The sequence below is a fragment of the Lactuca serriola genome, chromosome 7 (assembly GCF_051521515.1).
Source record: "Lactuca serriola cultivar US96UC23 chromosome 7, Lser_US96UC23_V15, whole genome shotgun sequence".
NCBI classification, from domain to species: domain Eukaryota; kingdom Viridiplantae; phylum Streptophyta; class Magnoliopsida; order Asterales; family Asteraceae; genus Lactuca; species Lactuca serriola.
Genome location: NC_136414.1, coordinates 77,014,630 through 77,033,464, shown reverse-complemented (window position 1 = coordinate 77,033,464; position 18,835 = coordinate 77,014,630). Strand labels below are relative to the sequence as shown.

The 18,835-nt window shown below is 32.5% G+C and overlaps 1 long non-coding RNA gene across 3 annotated transcripts in view; it reads left to right on the top strand.

The window, feature by feature from the left end:
- The window catches only part of LOC145062035 (uncharacterized), a 30,480-nt gene extending 11,934 nt beyond the window's left edge, over positions 1–18,546 (top strand). The window contains exons 1-7 of one of the 3 annotated variants that reach the window (XR_013687396.1): positions 7,742–8,736; positions 9,316–9,414; positions 9,978–10,092; positions 10,189–10,341; positions 10,429–11,010; positions 11,096–11,289; positions 17,851–18,459. This is a non-coding gene — a long non-coding RNA (uncharacterized LOC145062035). Of the gene's footprint in view, positions 1–7,741; positions 8,737–9,315; positions 9,415–9,977; positions 10,093–10,188; positions 10,342–10,428; positions 11,011–11,095; positions 11,290–17,850 lie in introns of those variants that run through there. The other 2 variants (XR_013687397.1, XR_013687398.1) reach the window with 2 other exon arrangements.
- The last annotated feature ends 289 nt before the right edge of the window (positions 18,547–18,835 follow it).

The window sequence follows — 18,835 nt, the reverse complement described above, 5'->3', positions numbered from 1 at the left end:
AGGACCCAACACAATGTTTTATAACTTAGAAGAGGGATGTCGTAATCCAAGCTATAAAATATTTAAAGGTATGTGAATGACGATTCACCAATTTCCACCATGAAAAATGAAATAAATTATTAGGTTTTTATTGGTTTTGAAACTCCTAGATTCTTTAAGTTTCATTGAACTTTTCATTGGCATGTTTCAATCTTGAGTATGCCCTTCAGGTTTTGTGACTGGGATGCCGACGATCACAAAACAAGGTGTGACGTAACCATGCAAATTACTTGGTACCCTTAATATTTACCCCTCAATCGATGTGGCGGTTAACCACACGCGCTCCATTGATACTATAATAAACATTAAGTTACCCATTTCCTACCTTGTTAAGTCCAGGTTAGTGTGCTGGTTAACCACATACGCTCCACTAACGACTTATTCAAAGTGCAAAGTGTAATTTCATGGGTTAGCACCTTATTCACATTTTCCTAAATTAAATAAGATTGGGAATTTATTAAAAAAACATTTAGTTACTTTATATTCTTCATACTTGTCACACCCCCGAACCGTCAGAAATAATGGCGGAAACGTCCAGGGGCGGGTGACGTCATACGTAGTATCACAACAATCGTATCATAGCAATCAAGTAAACACAACCATTACATTGATATATAAATATTTACATTGGTTTGAAAACATAGTTTGTATACATCAAAAGTAACAAAAGATAAAGACGAGACACCAAAATGCTCCGTCTTCTCCAAAAGCTGGTTAAGGTACCTGTCTATCGTTGCCCTGAGAATACAAGCGGTTTTGAAAACATATCAGCATAAAACCGGTGAGTTCATAAGCATATTTTTGTATTGGAAACTAGTCACTGAATTTTTACAAATGATTTCTTTTCATTATAAGTAAATATTGTTTGTATCGAAACCCTGGTTAATCACCAGTAAGTAAAATGTATTACGTTAGAAAGCCATGGCTACCACCAGTAAGTGATGTGTGTTACATTTAAAAACCCTGTTTACCACCAGTAAATGGCGTATGTTCTGTTGAAAACACTGGCTACCACCAGTAAATGATGTACGTTTTGTTGAAAACCCTGGCTATCACCAATTTGTAAGGTAGTTTTATTACTTAAAATAAAACCGAAGGTTGTGTCCCTAGAATACCCTCCAGTGTAGTATGTAGGTAGTCTTATTAATTAAAATAAAACTATTGATGAAGGAAAATCCCGTAACCAAAGGTTAGTTATACTATTGTGAGTTCGTATAGCCATGCTAATGTGACTGATGACCTCCGCGACGTTTCTTCAGGCGTCATATGTTACAAAATTTGTCTCCCTAGGCATGCCTCCCTAACTGTAGCTAACAGTTCAGGTGTGGGATTGTCGATCCTAAATGAATCTATTCACAAATTTCACGCTCTCCCTCCAGGAGACTCTGGCTATACTAAATGTAGAGGGTTTGCCAGTACCCCAAAGGGTACGATGACGAGATGTCTCACAATCCTATATTAACTAGTTTACGTGTTGTTCTGTTGTTCTCATGTTCGAAATTGTTGTATACGGTGTAGAGTATAAATAATTATACGCAAAAAGAATTGTTTAGCAAAATACTCTCATTTTATGTATGTAGTAATGGATAAACTAAATCTGGCATAGTTTATGTGTTTGACTTTGTACGAAGTTTAAATCTGTAAAACTGGTAATGAATTTCCCCAAACCATACCTATTATAGTTTGACTAGTAAGTTGTGTTCATGTACTGTTCTGAAAACTATGCAATTTTGTTTAGAAAAACGCCCCTTATTCTCCACATATTACTAAAGGGATAAAGTATCTTAATGTTTGGTGTAAAACCATTGTAATTGCATCAGTTTTTAAGTTGTGAAAACCTTTATGTTTGGCTTGTATTCCCCCTGAAAATGTTTTAAAAACTATAAAAGCGTAGGGGTATGAACTCACAGTTGGTTTGATGCAAAGGATTGAACTAAACGATCCTTGAGTTGATGTACGTTGCACTTAACGAAATCCTAATATCACATAAATACATATGTGTATCTAAATTAGCGATTTCGTTAGATAAAGTGTTAGATAAACACTTGGTTTCGGTTAAGGAAGGTTACCAAGACTTGGTTGGATCGAGGAAAACAAAGAAAGAGCTGTTTACGGCCGTATATGGAGTTTACGGTCGTGAATGGTGTTTACGGCCGAGAACCGAGTTTACGGCCGTGAACTAGGTTTGCGGCTTTTGAATCTCTGGGGGTTTACAGCCGTAAACTCAAGAACAAGAGTGTTGGTATCCGACTAAAAAGTGTTCCAGAGGCTCCCAAACAGCCCCAAATGACGATTTTCGGCGTTTTTCGTGTGAAAGAAGGGCTTTATGGAGTTTATGGTCAAGAGGGTTAGACAAAGAAAGTGGATGTTTCCGGCCAAGAAGGTTCAAATGAGTGTGGGGGTCCTGTATTTATAGGTCAGGGGGTATGGTCGGTGATGGGGTCCACCTGGCACCGATAGTAAACAGTAAACACTGAACACGAGTTTACGGCCGTAAACTCGTGTTTTGTATATCTGGGGGTTTACAGCCATAAACTCAAGAACAAGAGTGTTGGTATTCGACTAAAAAGTGTTCCAGAGGCTCCCAAACAGCCCCAAATGACGATTTTCGGCGTTTTTCGTGTGAAAGAAGGGCTTTATGGAGTTTATGGTCAAGAGGGTTAGAGAGAGAAAGTGGGTGTTTCCGGACAAGAAGGTTCAAATGAGTGTGGGGGTCCTGTATTTATAGGTCAGGGGGTATGGTCGGTGATGGGGTCCACCTGGCACCGACAGTAAACAGTAAACACTGAACACGAGTTTACGGCCGTAAACTCGTCTTGTCCGTGAACTCGTTGTTTTTCGAGGAAATCGTGAGTTTTTCGCACGGTTTTTGGTTTTCTAACTCGTATGTAATTATAACAATAACGTTAGTCAATTTACTTAACCCAAGAAGTTGACGGAAAATTTAATAAAAAATAATTTTATTACCAGAGGTGGGTTAAAAATAACAGAAGAAATTTTGGCTTGTCACAATACTTTTAATGAGAATTTAAAGTTCTTGTCTCACCTGTTCGGCTAACGACCCTCCTCCGATCAAGGAAGCGGTGAGTGAGAGTGGACACCCATTAAAGTGCCATTTTATAGGCAGCAACCTTATACCCCCCTTATAGACCGGCTTCGCGAATGAGGCGTACTAACGGTAAAACGACTTTTTCTTATACATATATAATTATTATTAAACTTATAATATTATAAAGTATAAGGGTTGAATTTTAACTTTTAAAATTCTAGGGGTTGGAACTAAAGTTTTTAAAGTGACTTTACATGTTCCAAAACTTGAGGGTAAGTTTTGTAACTTTCAAAACTTTTCATCTTTCATAAGTTATGTGTTAATGGTTTAATAAAATGAGAGACTTTTCATTTTATGTAACCTATGTGTTTTTTTAATGGACTTTAAAAGGTTGACTTTTGGTACTCCATAACTTGAGGACAAATTATGGATTCCATTAAAACACATAATGATCAAGAATTAAACTAACAAGCAGGTTACAAATATTTATATGATCTTCTAAACTCATAAGTTCATGAACATGCATATCAACAATTTCAAGAATCATAAAATAACCATATAAAACTTGAAATTTTGATAATAGCTATTGAAAATGGATTAGCATAACCATTACACCATCTAAAACAAGTTTTATAACACCAAAACAATTTAGGGTAATGTTTCTAGTCCATTTCCAGCAGCAAAACTTGAAAATCTGCATTCTGGGGCTCCTACTCATCGAGTGCATGAACCTACTTGACGATTAGGATGAATTTACTCATGGAATCATCGAGTCCCCCCATGGACTCGGCGAGTTCATGCTGCAGAATGCATAAAACTTGAGTTTTTGCAACAATTTGCATAAAGTATCAAATAAACAAGCCTAGGCTCTGATACCACTATAGGGTTTTGAGCATTCTAATACTCCTGTGGTTTACATGAAACCCTAGAAACCTTGGATCTATGTTTTTCTATGATACATGCAAATTTGTTTTTCCATGGTTCTTAACCTAACTAGCACGACATGGGGAACTTTTAAAACATAATAAGCTTGTAGAGTTACATACCTTTTAGTAGTGGTTGATTGCTTAGAGTTTGAGAGCCTAGCACCAATAATGTGGATTCCTCAAATGAAAGTCACAAATCACCACAAACCTTGGAAACTTGAGAGAATATTAGCACTCGTCTTGTTAGCTTTCACACAAAAACTAGTCTCATTTCAAGTGCCAAGGACTCCTTTTTATAGTGTGGTGGATTAGGGTTACATCCATGTAAAACCTAGTAGCCATAACCTTTCATTTCCATGAGATCCATGGGTTAAAGCTCCATGGACTATCCATGGACTTACCATGCAAGCCTAACCCATTGTAAATAAGCATTAGCCCACACTATATAAATACAAGAGTCCATATTTAATTAGGCACACTTTTGATCACTAAATTAATTCTACATTAATTTTAGATCAATACTAAATAAATAATATGATTTCATATTAATATATTAGAACTTATAATATATTAATTAATAAAGCATAACTTATACTATTATCAAAAGATTATCCATATAAATTGTTCGGGTGAAGTGCAACCCAAATGGACCATGCCGGGTCGGGTCAAGTACATCTCAAATATAGTTATGGACTTAGACACCTCATCCAATAGCTAGTTGTATATGGATAGGAATTTCTTGCCCTAATATGCTAGTTGTTACCGTTTATGAGTAGGTTATGCATTGATAATGCCTAAATGCATTAGTAATTTAATGTTATAAAACGTATTGTTGTGCACGATTTGATGAGTAAAATAGTACAAGTATATGAGTCAAAGTTTATCTTTTCCTTTTTCCCTAAGGGGGAAAAGCGATATCTTGGGCCCCTCGATGATTTGGTGTTGACTTATGTGTCGGGCCCGGTCAGGACTAAATTGATGTGTTCGATTAAGTTCTTTGTTATTACAAATCAAAAATCGGGAAACTAATTGTTGGACAATGAGAATGATTTTGCTCCATGTCATTTGTTCACATGATATCTTGCAGAATGAAGGATATGATCTCTTATCTTAGGACATGCAACTGACTATGTCAGAGTTCAATAAAAAGTTATGAGAGCTACGATTGGTTATCTGTTTTTGAAGTCATACTTGAAATTATAGTTATTAGACTTATCCAAGTGGGAGACTGTTGGATTAGGTATATAAGCCCATAACTATAATTGACATGTACTTGAATTGATAGAGGCATGGTCCTTTTGGGTTGCCTTCACACGTGCAACTAGATAGGATGATTAATTGAGGAAGAGAAAGAATATATTAATTGACTAATAAATTGGAATAAATGATTTATTAATATGTTATGGAAATAATATATTAATTAGTAATCATGTTATTAATTAATATTAAATTGCAATTGTTCAATAATTGAACAAAAGGGTCCAGAACCTTCCTAGGGGAAGGGTGGATTGTTTTTTGATGGTATGTGAAAGATTATTCTAGAGTTTCTAGAATAACTTATCATATATGGATAATCAAAGGAGTTAGATACTTACCATATTTGAGATTAGGGTTATCGTAGCATCCTTGGTGTAGTATAAATAGAACCCTAGAGGCTTTGAATTTCAGCCACTCTTCAGAAAAAGCAATAGCTGAAAATTTGATCTCCTCCTCTCTCAGATCATTCTCTTGCATTGTGTGTGTAAGCCATTAGAGGTGTTACACTTGTGACACTAAGTTCTCAAGCTTCAAGATCTACGAGGGAATCATTGTTATAACAATATAAAAATCAAGGTATGTAACCTAACTCTAGTTTTATATCAATTTCGAAAATAGTAAACACTTCCTAGGGTTTCTCCTTTTGTGTTCAAGTTTTCAACTTTATCACTTTGGGTTGAGACGGTCTTGCTTGTGCTGTAGGCCAAGACACCCGGGGACGACCGGATAGGCTATAGGTCCTACGCTGTGTACTCCCCTGGATGCCTAGTGTAGAGGGTGCCTTCGTAAACCACTTGCTCGAACCCTTGTACCTCCAGGTATGCTGAAAGTACCTTAGCCAAACCTCAACTTTTCCATTAAGCTCTTATTTTGTTAAGACAAACCAACAAACTTCAGATCCAATTATCAAGAGACGTCTTAATGGATAAAGTCTTTGACTTTATCCATTTGCATGCATTCAAGTGGGTAAAAACTCAAACCCTTGGTCCAAAAGTCACCCAAAACTCCCAAACTCTTGCATGTATTAATGAAAGTGTCTAAGCTCTGATTTTTATGAATCTAGAAGCTCAAAAATACATGAAACTACATTTCAAGGACACAGAGTAGCTCATACTCCATTAGACTAAACTATGGGACCAAAGTGCATACAACCTCTAAACTAACAAGATCTAAGCAAATGACACATCAAGATCCAAGCTTTAAATCTCCTAATGAAGATTGAGGGCAAGATACATCTGAATCCAAGATGCCTTGAGGTTCCAAGTTGATTCCACTTATTTATTCTTCCTTCAAGATCACCAAAAGTACACATATAAGCTCAAAATGCTCACACAATGCTTAAATAGGGCTTAAACCCTAAAAATTAGGGTTTGACCCTCAGCTACTTACACCCGACGTAAGTTGGAGTATGCCCAGTGTACTAGGAACACACACAATTTCCACTTAAGGAGCTAAGAGACCAACTTTGCAAATATATTTCCTATTAAGGGCATAAATGGGAAATACTAGGATCAAGGTGTTACACATATAAAAAAAATTCTTAACAAATAAGTGTATACTTCATTAAAGTGATGCATTAAAACGACGCACGAGTATAACACTTGTTACACTTACCACATGAACCTATAGCTAAAATCGTGGACAGATCTCCGTAGGATTATATTTTTTTTATTTGAAAACGAATTAAAAAATATATATGTTGCCCATTTGACCGTTGAAATATATACATGAGCCGGCTTACTAAGTAATTCGGTATCTTGGATCCTTATCACATAACACTTTCTTCCGATGTGAATCTATTATTAGATTCTTTTATGTCTTTGATAATAAAATTATCGACCTTCTTAATATGAACATCACTCGTCAAACTATTACAACTTTAGTGATCTTTGTCATGGATGCATAATCCTAAACATATTAATGTTGTAAAAATAAAAACTTACATATGCAATATGCCGAAAGAACATTGAACATGTTATCACTTCTAATCATATTAATATATATTCTCGATATGATATCGTGTACCATATTATTTAACGTATTAACTTCATTATTTTTATGTCGATGATATATCGTGTCTAATTATGCATGATTTGGTTGCTTATAAGGAATCAAACAACATATTTTTTGTTTGTTTGTCTTTATATATATATATATATATATATATATATATATATATATATATATATATATATATATATATATATATATATATATATATATATATAATTTTTACTCTCAAGTTAATCGTTTTTTTCTTTACAACTTAAATGATAACAAAATAAACCAAAGCAAAATATATCCATCATTTTGTTTTAAAGAAAGCATCAAGACTTAAAAAGGGAAAATAAAGAAAAAAAGGAAAATGGTTGGAAAATATCTTGGATTTTTTTGCTATATAAGCTGGGAGTGTTGGAGAGGGCTCCACATTTATCAAATCCTAGGTTTTTAGGTCTTTCTTGTCTTCACAGATTGACGCGGCTCAATCTTCCTCGAAGCGCATTTTATTTTTATTTATTTATTTATTTATTTATTTTAATTTTTTATTAATCCATCCTTGTTCTTACAGATTGGTGCGCAATCTTCACCGAGCTTTGTTGTTCTCACAGATTGACTTTGTGAATCAATTTTTGTTCCTAGATTGATTTTGTTTTAAACAGATTGAAGCTCAATCTTACCTTTTTTTACGAACCAATGGTTGTTTTCACGGATTGATGCTCAATCTTCGTCAAGCTCTTATTTATTTATTTAATTTTTTTTATGAATCAGTAGTGCTTGTTCTCACAGATTATCAATCTTCATCAAGCTCTAACCTTTTGTTATGAATCAATTTTTGTACTAGATTGATGGCTCAATCTTCATCAAACTCTTTTTTTTATTAATCAGTACCTGTTTTTAACAGATTGATGGTCAATCATCATCAGGCTGTTACCTTTTTTATGAATCAATCGCTTGTTTTCACAGATTGATGCTTAATCTTGGTCATGCTGTTTCATAAATTCTTTTTTTATGAATCAATGATTGTTCTCACAGATTGATGCTCAATCTTCATCAAACTCTTTCTTTTTTATGAATCAATCCGTGTTCTCACAGATCGATGGCTCAATTTTCATCAATCTCTTTCTTTTTTATGAATCTGATTGATGATTCAATCATCGTTATAGTCAATCATGAAGATCTCGCTAGATCGGAATGTTAATAGTTTGGGTTCACCGATACCAAAAAATAGAAAAAGAAAGAAAGATCTACGATCTGTTCTGGTATGGAGAACACCGTAGACGAGGTTTAACAATGGAAGTCCAAAAGCTGATTTTGCAAATGTCGAAAGATCCAAGGAATAAGAAAATCTTTGTTTTAAAAGTGGAAAGTCTAAGTGAAAAAGGCGATTCAAACAAGGAAGCTTTTGGATCTGAAAATTTGATGAAGATTGAGTTGAAAAATCTTCAACCAACATCAGCGAAGAAGGTAGATTGCTTCTTCAGTTCCTAGTAATCATTATTTCCCTCATGATTTTTATAGTAACCAAAACCAGAAGTTATGTTTCTGTAAAGTAGGCTTTAAAAGAATAATCTTTCTATGAGATTACATGTCAATTGTCATCCCAGAAGTAGATGGTTTCAGGTCTTGCATTAATACATTCTAACCACGTAGGTCTTAGGAAAACTCAAACTATGCAAAATTTGATAGTGTATGTACTATGTAGGACAAATATATTGGTGTTCTTCTGGAAACTGGTTCCCGAAAGTACTATGTTATGCTCTTTAATGTAATAGACTAATAGTTAATGAATAAGTTAGGTGCATGTTAGTTGAACTATATAACTTACATGCCTGTTGCTTATTATATGAGCACGCCGACTCTAGACTCTAGTATTTATGAATCAAGTGTAAGAACTTTAAATGCTCGCTATTTCTTGTCAAATTTCTAATATGAGCTCTTTCATTACTAGTCTTTGCTGTTTCATCTTTCACTTCTTAAATTAGCGTATAACCTGTATATACTAATGTAATCCTCTTGAGTTGACCATTGCTGTAAATTTTGCAGGTTGTTCTGTTGGTTGAGGGTTTTATGATACAATGAAACTGAGGACCTTGTGAACGCAAAGTGAAAAAGGATTGTTGGCTTTGCAATTGTGTCAATGAGGTATTATTTCTTATGTCTTTTAGTATTATTTGGGTTCTTTGAGAAAAGTCGTAATGATGACTAGTAATGATGACTAGTCATGTGTGACATACACACACTCACATAAACATGACTGGTTGCTATGATTAGGGTATTAATTTCAACATTTTTTATATCTTCATTTTTGTCGCTTTTGATCATAATGGAAATTGGAAGGTCTTATTTCAAATATTCTTTCCATTAGTTTCTAGATGCACTCTCATTAATAATCTTTATTATTAAGTTTTTTATGTTAATTGTAATAGCATGTCTCTCATGTCGTACCCTCTTTTGCAATAAAATACATAAATTTAGGGGGTTGTTTGGCATTTTGCCATATATTTTTAGTAGAAGTTTTGTGCATTAAATGTAGATTAATTTCAATTTGGAACATTGTTTATTTCTAAAAGTTCTCCCTCTAAAACAAGAACACGTTTTTTTATGCATTAAATTCCTAAGTTGTGTAAGTTAACAAGCTAGGTTGTTAAGTTAGACAACCCATGGATATAATAAAAAATCAATAAACTATAATTTCAACGTTGAAGGTAAAAAAAATCATGGTATTTTACGGGAGGCTTGGACAACATGAACTTTGTGGAGTTTGTAAGAAAGGTGGGGACTTAGTGCTCTCTGATGGATGCTCTAGGTCATTCCATAAAGGTAAAAAGATTAATATTTTTTTATTATAGGTTTATAATGATTAATAAATCTGATTTTTATTCCATTTGGTGACATACAACATGTATATGACACAAGTGCCCCTCAAGAAAAGTGCAAATATTGCAGAAACTCTATGAAATGTGTGATTCAACATCTAGGATTTGATACAATTGAGCAGATTGCAAAACATGGTATTTTGAATGTTTATAATCCTGAAAAATATGATCTTGTTGCATGTTGTACTTGCAGGTAACCCTAATTTTATAAAATTTACAACAATTTTATTGCATAATTTCAAATCATGCAACCATGTTTGAATAACTTTGGTGTATATAGAGCCTATGATTTCAACACAGTCGGCTTCAATGATAAGACTGTTCTTGTTTGTGATCAGGCAATTGTAATTGGAGTAAGTTCATTTTTGGTCCTTGATTTTATCTAGTTTTTTCGGTTTTGGTCCCTAAATGTGTAAGGTTGCAGTTTTGGTTCTTATATCACTATTTTATGTGATTTTGGTCTCTGGCTTGTCTTAGTTAATAGCCTAGCTGTTAATGTTTTTTGAAATAATCATTGTGCTTTGGACTAAAATTTTCTCTTATTTTCTGAAACACCTTGCACTTGGTATAGATATAATGTTGGCAACTATATGAAGCTTTTAATAAAATAAACATATGTACATTTAAAATTTTATAAACCTTAACTAAGAATAAAAAGAAAATCACAACTTTGGTCCTTGTGGTATACAACTTGTTTCAGGTTTTGGTCCAAGGTTAAAAACGTCATTTTAAAGTATTTAGTTATGCTGTGTTTTCATTTTTGTTAGTTAGATTAATCCCCTAATCTATTTTCCATACCTTGCAATGTGAGAGGGAATATCATATTGGCTGTTTGAGGGAACATAAGAAGATTGATCTGAAGGTGTGTGAATTTGAATTTAGTTATTTACTAAAGTTTCCTACTTTTTTCACTTGATTATATATGATTGATTGTTGATGTGTTACAGGAGTTGCAACTGCAGTGTGGACTGGAATACTTCATTTGGTTCTAGAGAGAGTGGTGGCATGTGGCCCCGTGAAGGTCACTGATTCTCTTACGGGTTTAATCAAGAATTCCGAGATGAAGTGGATTGTTTTGCATGGGAAAGATGTTTCTGATGAGAACAAAGTGTTGCTTTCACAAGCTGTTGACATCTTTAATGTGAGTATAAACTATAAACTAGAAACGGTTGCTATTATTATTATTATTATTATTATTATTATTATTATTATTCTCACTCCCACTCCTACTCCCACTCTCACTCCCACTCCCACTCCCAATCCTACCTCTATTACTCTTACTCTCTTACTATTACTCTTACTGAAATTATACACTTTAACAATGTTTTTGCTCAATAATGACATTATACTCTTATAACTTACTCATAACATGAAAACAAACATGATAATAGGTTCACAAAAATGTTGGTTGTAGCTTTTGAAATTTGTCTAGTAGTAAAATCCCAAGGGTAGACTACTAATTAGTATGATTCAATATGGGAATTCATCATGCTTTATTAAATTAGTATGATTCAATATAGGTTCAATTCAACACAAACTTGTAGTTCATTTTCGGTTTGACAGTTTCGTTTAAACCTTAGTATATTCAACCGATTAGATATCAATAGAATTAAAATACACACATCTATATAAAATTTTTCATAAAATTAGACATAATAAAATTTGTATCTTAAGCATTCTTTCTTCAAGATGGATTATATCTATCCATTCTCTTCATCAAATAGTACCAAAAAAGAACAAATGCCCATGAATATTTCTTGAAATAAAACCTCTTATTTCATTTTGTGGTAAAGTATTCTCAACAGACATAGACTCACATTCATGTCATTATGTGCCTTAATGATTATTTAGGTTAGTTATTAACCTAGATATAATGAATGGTTTGTATATTCCATTGGGTTTCAAAGAACTGGAATCGTCTCTTTGTGCTCTTCTTGGTTTTTAACTGTATTACAAGATCTTCTCTTACGGTTTCAACTTCAACATACATATATGAGGTCATCTCAAGGTAATGGTCACACAGGTCTTTTAGTTGTGTCTCTAATGATGATTTTTTCCTTTCAAATCTCTCTTTCATTACCAAGTCACCTTCAACCATAGATTTTCTAAGATTTGATGAAAGACTATTATGCCACTCAGACTTTATCCCAAAAAATATATGTAGACTACTTAAAAGCTACAACCATGAAAACTAGTTGTACATAAGTGTAATCCTTATAGCTTTCATCAACTTACTATATTTGTGAAAACCAGTTGACTTTTGACTACTAAAAGTCAAAGGTTTACTAGTTTTTTCATCATACTAACTTCTTAAGCTCTATACTCCATATTTACATCAAGAGTCTCATAAAGATATGCTTCATGCATCTGTATTTTTTCTGCATTATCAATGTCTTCTTGCAAATGAGTCTCATGAACACCCTGAAAAACAGACGATATAAAAGATAACAACAATAAAGATTCATGGTAAAAATACAAGAACATTTGGTTGGTTTTGTTGACATAAGTCTTAGATCTTCTTCTAAAGCATGAACTTTCTTCAAGCATCTATTTTTTTCTCTTTCAATTTGTTAAACTTTTTAACTGATATTGGAAATTTGCACTCTTGATTTTTCTAAGCTCGTTTTTTATTTCATAATCAAATGAACGTGATGCTCCTTTATTTGTCTTGTTTGACTAAAACTTGTGTTTAGGTTTTCATGTTCTACCATTTCTAAATGTCAATTAACATTTTTTTGTAAATCATTTACAAATTATATTGGTGTTCTTAGGGAAGGGGCAGGCAAATCATGTGTCTCGGGATGACACGTGTAACCCCTCAATTTCGTCCAATAGATGTGTAAAATTTGTAGATCCTTCGCAAATCTATTGGAAATCTGTTACAACGTCTGATAAATGTAAATTCAGTTTACATTTGTTTAGTGAGGGATTTTGTAGTGGAAACTATAGTAGAAAACGAGGTTTTTTTCCATAGTAAAGCAACTTTTAAAAATTTCGTACAACCCTTGTTTTTATCTTTCTTGTGTTATAATGGGTATTATGTTCTTTTCTATATCAATTCCGAAATATCAAAACAACTTTGAAAAATGATCTAAAAGAATCTAGGGTTATGCCAAAAGGGTTTATTAACGTTTTTTTTTCCTTTTATCAAAGTTTTTCACAAAGACCTGCCATAGTAAGTTAAGAAAGGGAGACAATCACACTTGTGGAGTGCATTAAATGAAGAGTTGTATGTTGCGTTCGGGAAGAATGAATTGAATAGCTTCCGAAAAGATAACTGTTAATTTAAGTCCCATATGATCCAGTTGTGTCAAGGAAAAGAGTAAAACAAGAACTTAGATTCCAAATGAAAAAATTCAAACTTGAAAACGATCGTTATGATTCTCAAAGGATGAGAGCCAAGGAGAAAGATCTCTGGTTAAATTAAAGACTTGTTCAATAATACAATAAAGTGTCTTTTTTTCTTCATAAACTGAAATAATGATATTTTTTATATATTTTTTTGAAAATGATTAATATTTCATTCCAAATTAAGACATAAGAAACAAAGCATTAGTCTAAATTTCAACACACATTCATAAGTCATATAAGTCATAACAAAGCCAAACGTGTTTCAAAATTCTACATACCACAAACCATTTATAAACATATAACATAAAAAGTAAAAACATCCCTCTTACCAAGATGGATGTTTGTAGTTTTAACCATTAGTAGAACACAAATCCACCAAAAGGGTATTATTATTCACTCGTTCATTCATTTCTTAATTTACATCTGCATAGGAAAGACTGAAACAGAAACCATCTTGAAAAATGACTCCACCTTGAGGCCCCAACACCTCCTTTTCTAACAAACATGTTCCTTGAAATGTTGCAATTGATGTCAATGTTTGTATGTATTCACTCTGCTGTACGCTTATATATAATATAATATAAGTTATATGTAATAATGAAGATGATTGAAACACTATAATAAGAATTAAGAAACCATTTAATAATAGTAATAATACATGAGCTGAGGTTACTGTTTCAAAACCAAATTTTTGAATCTACATGGATTCAACATCCTCAGCAGCTAGAACCACCATTTTCTTAACCTTCAGATACGCAAGCAGTTTCTCAAAGCACTTGAAGAAAGTTGGAAGTAACACTGAATTCAATCAATGTATTCGTACAATTTTTTTTAAATATAAAAATCGTTGATGTTAAAAATGTGTAAATCAAATGGAATAACAATATGATGAATATATATACCTTTCCTTGGTTGGTTTCATTAGTAGCAACTATTGGAAGTTTTGCAACACCTTCCCCAAATACATGAAACAATCCAACTTGAACTACCTTTAACCTGTACAATTTGCAACATAATTTTATAAATTGTGCATGTCAAAGGTAGTTACGAACGGAATTTTTCGTATATTTGGGGTTGATGTTGCAAACTTCCAATAGCTGCTACTAGTGAAACCAACAATGGAAAGGTATATATTCATCATATTATTCCATTTGACTTACACATTTTTAACATCAACGATTTTTATATTTAAAAAAAATTGTATGAATACATTGATTGAATTCAGGGCTACTTCCAGCTCTCTTCAAATGCTTTGAGAAAACTACTTGCATATCTGAAGGATAAGAGGATGGTGGTTCCAGCTGCTGAGGATGTTGTATCCATGTATATTAAGAAATTTGGTTTTGAAAAAGTAACCCCAACTCATGTATTATTACTATTATTAAATGGTTTCTTAATTCTTATTATAATGTTTCAATCATCTTCATTATTACATATAACTTATATTATATTATATATATATATATATATATATATATATATATATATATATATATATATATATATGTGTGTGTGTGTGTGTGTGTGTGTGTACAAAAATACATACAAACATTGACATTAATTGCAACATTTCAAGGAACATGTTTGTTAGAAAAAGAGGTGTTAGGGCCTCAAGGTTGAGTCACTTTTCAAGATGGTTTCCGTTTCAGTCTTTCCTATGCAGAAGTAAATTGAAGTAAATTAAAAAAATGAATGAACGAGTGAATAATAATACCCTTTTGGTGAATTTGTGTTCTATTAACGGTTAAACCTACAAACATCCATCTTGGGTAAGATGGATGTTTTTACTTTTTATGTTATATGCTTATAAATGGTTTGTTGTATGTAGAATTTTGAAACACATTAGGTATTGTTATGACTTATATGACTTATGAATGCGTGTTGACATTTTGACCCATGATTTGTTTCTTATGTATTAATTTAGAATGAAATATTAATCATTTTCGAAAACATATATAAAAAATATCTTTTATTTCGGTTTCAGGAAAAAAAGACACTATTATATTATGGAACAAGTCTTTAAATTTAACGAAAGATCTTTCTCTTTGGCTCTCATCCTTTGAGAATCATAAAGATCGTTTTCAAGTTGGAATTTTTTCATTTGGAATCTGAGTTATTCTATTTGTTTTTATTTACTGTATTGATTTTTATTTAATATTATCATTTTTGCCTCTTATTTTTTCATATTATTCCTTAAGTCCCATTGAGCTATACCCCCTGAGCCAAGTGCAACAAGCATGAAAGAGTTAGACGCTTCTTTTACTATTTTCCCTGACACAATTGGATCATCTGGGACTTTATTAATTGATTTCTTTTCAGGAGCTATTTAATTCATTCTTCCCGAATGCAGAACACAACTCTTCATTTTAATGCACTCTGCAAGTGTGATTATCTCCCTTCTTAACTTAGTATCGCAGGTCTTTGTGAAATAACTCTGATAAAAAGAAAAAAAAAACCCTTAATAAACCCTCTTGGCATAACCCATAGACATATTTAGATCATTTTTCGAATCTGTTTTGATATTTCAGAATTGATATAGAAAAGAACGTAATAACAATTACAACACAAAAAAGAAAAAACAGGGTTGCACGGAATTTTTAAAAGTTGCACTACTAGGGAAAAAACTCATTTTCTACTGTAGTTTCCACCACCAAGTTCGTCACTAAACAAATGTAAATTGAATTTTCACTTATCGGACTTTGTGACAAATTTCCAATAGATTTGTGAAAGATCTACAAATTTTTACACTTCTATTGGATGAAATCGAGGGGTAACACGTGCCATCCCAAGACACATGATATGCCCGCCCCTGCTCTATGAGCACCAACATAATTTGTAAATGATTTACAAAAAAAAATGTTAATTGGCATTTAGAAATGGTAGAACATAAAAACCTAAACACAACTTTTAGTCAAAGAAGAAAAATAAAGGAGGACCACGTCCATTAGATTATGAGATGATAACGAGCTTAGAAAAATCAACAGTGCAAATTTCCAATATTAGTTGAAAGTTCATCAAATTGAAGGAGAAAAGAACGGACGCGAGAAGAAAGTTCATGCTTTAGAAGAAGATTTAAGACTTCTGTCAACAAAATTAGGGAGTTAAATGGTAAATAATTAAACAAAAAATTGATTTTGATTTACTCACCAACCAAGTGTTCTTGTATTTTCACCATTAATCTTTATTGTTGTTATCTTTTATATCGTCTGATTTTCAAGGTGTTCATGAGACTCATTCTCAAGAAGACGTTGAAAATGCAGAAAAACTACAGATGCATGAAGCATAGCTTGATGAGACTCTTGATACACATATTATTTATAGAGCTTAAGAGCTTAGTATGATGACAAAACTAGTCAACCTTTGACTTTTAGTAGTCAAAGGTCAACTGGTTTTCATAATTATAGTAAGTTGATAAAAACTATAAAGATTACACTTATGCACAACTAGTTTTCATGGTTATAGCTTTTAACTAGTTTGCATATATTTTTTTGGGATAAAGTAAAGGGATGTAATAGTCTTTCATCAAATTCTGGAAACTCTAAGGTTGAAGGTGACTTGTTAACGAAAGAGAGATTTGAAAGGACAAAATCGTCATTAGAGACAGAGCTAAAAGACCTTCATGACCATTACCATGAGATGAGCCTCATATATGCTGAAGTTGAAGCCGAAAGAGAAGATATTGTAATGTAGTTAAAAAAAAAAAAAGAAGAGCACAAGGAGACGATTCCGGTTCCTTGAAACCCAATGGAATATCTAGACCATTCATTATGTCTAAGATTAATAACTAACCTAAATAATCATTAAGGCACATAATGACTTAAATGTGAGTCTATGTCTGTTGGGAATACTTTACCACAAAAATGAAATAAGACGTTTTATTTCAAGAAACATTCATGGGCATTTGTTCTCTTTTGGTACTATTTGATGAAGAGAATCTATAGATATAATTCATCTTTGAATAGATGATGCTTAAGATACAAATTTTACTATGTCTAACTTTATGAAAATTTTTATATAGATGTGTGTATTTTAAATCTAGTGATATCTCATCTGTTGAATATAGTAAGGTTTAAACAAAATTGTCGACCCGAAAATGAACTACAAATTGTGTTGAATCATACTAATTGATAGTCTACCCTTGGGATTTTACTACTAGACAAATCTCAAAAGCTATAACCAACGTTCTTGTGAACCTATTATCATGTTTGTTTTCATGTTATGAGTAAACTATAAGACTATAATGTCATTATTGAGTAAAAACATTGTGAAAGTGAGGGTTAGATATATTGACCTTAATTATGAATTTACCATTATTATTTAATTACTTCTATAATTGATGATATGGGTGTAGGTGAATAAAGGAATATTTCAGATGCAAGTGGAGATTTTCAAAGTTGAAATCATGGTATGTTGGAATTAAAGCACAATGCGATATTAGTACCTGAATATTAATTGTTATGATAAGTTGGAAAATTGTTAAGTGATGGAATTGTCAGTTATTTAAGGGATTTAAATACAATTCATTAAAATTGGTGGACATTTTTTTTGCTCTAAATCAAATAATGGAGCTTTGATACAAAATAGACGACTATAAATAAATGTGATAGATTCTCTTTACGATTTTAGCTAGTCATTGAAGCCGTAGGAGAAGAATAAGATATTTTCAGCTGAGGTTGTGAGCTTTGGGTGGAATAAAGAAATGTAGACCTTCATTTTCATGTTTTTGCATCATCAAGGATTGCCAAAAATCTTTTATTGATCTCACAATGTATTATTCTCTTCCATAAGTGTATGGTTAGTCGAGAAATGAAAGAAATCTAGGTTTCAATGGTGATTAGGGAATTAAAGGTTGTTTCATGATTGTGAAGGTAGTTAAACAATGTTTCTAATACATCATATCTACACCTAATCTTATAAATTATCCAAATAGATTTTTAAGTTGATTACAAGTGTTGGAATGGAGAAAAGTAGACAAAGACGTCAAGTTAATATGAATTTGGACAACGACCTTACAACCCTTATGGTACAGCAATTATCAAAAAAAAAGGGCCAAGCAAACCCCAAGAGGATGTCATAGATACTATTTTCTGCAAGTTAGTTTATGTGTTAATTTTTTAGAATGACTAACTCACACATACCATACTATGTTTATAAATCTACACTTTTGTCCCAAATGGGGAGTTGAACCCTCAAACTTTGGCCCAGGGCATCATTCAAACAACTCTTGTTACTGCCACACTACAAACTCTTTAAGTTGAGCAATCTATGTATTTGTCAACGAAATAATTTTATATATGTTTAAATAGAAGATTAGTTTATGTATTTGATATAGTATA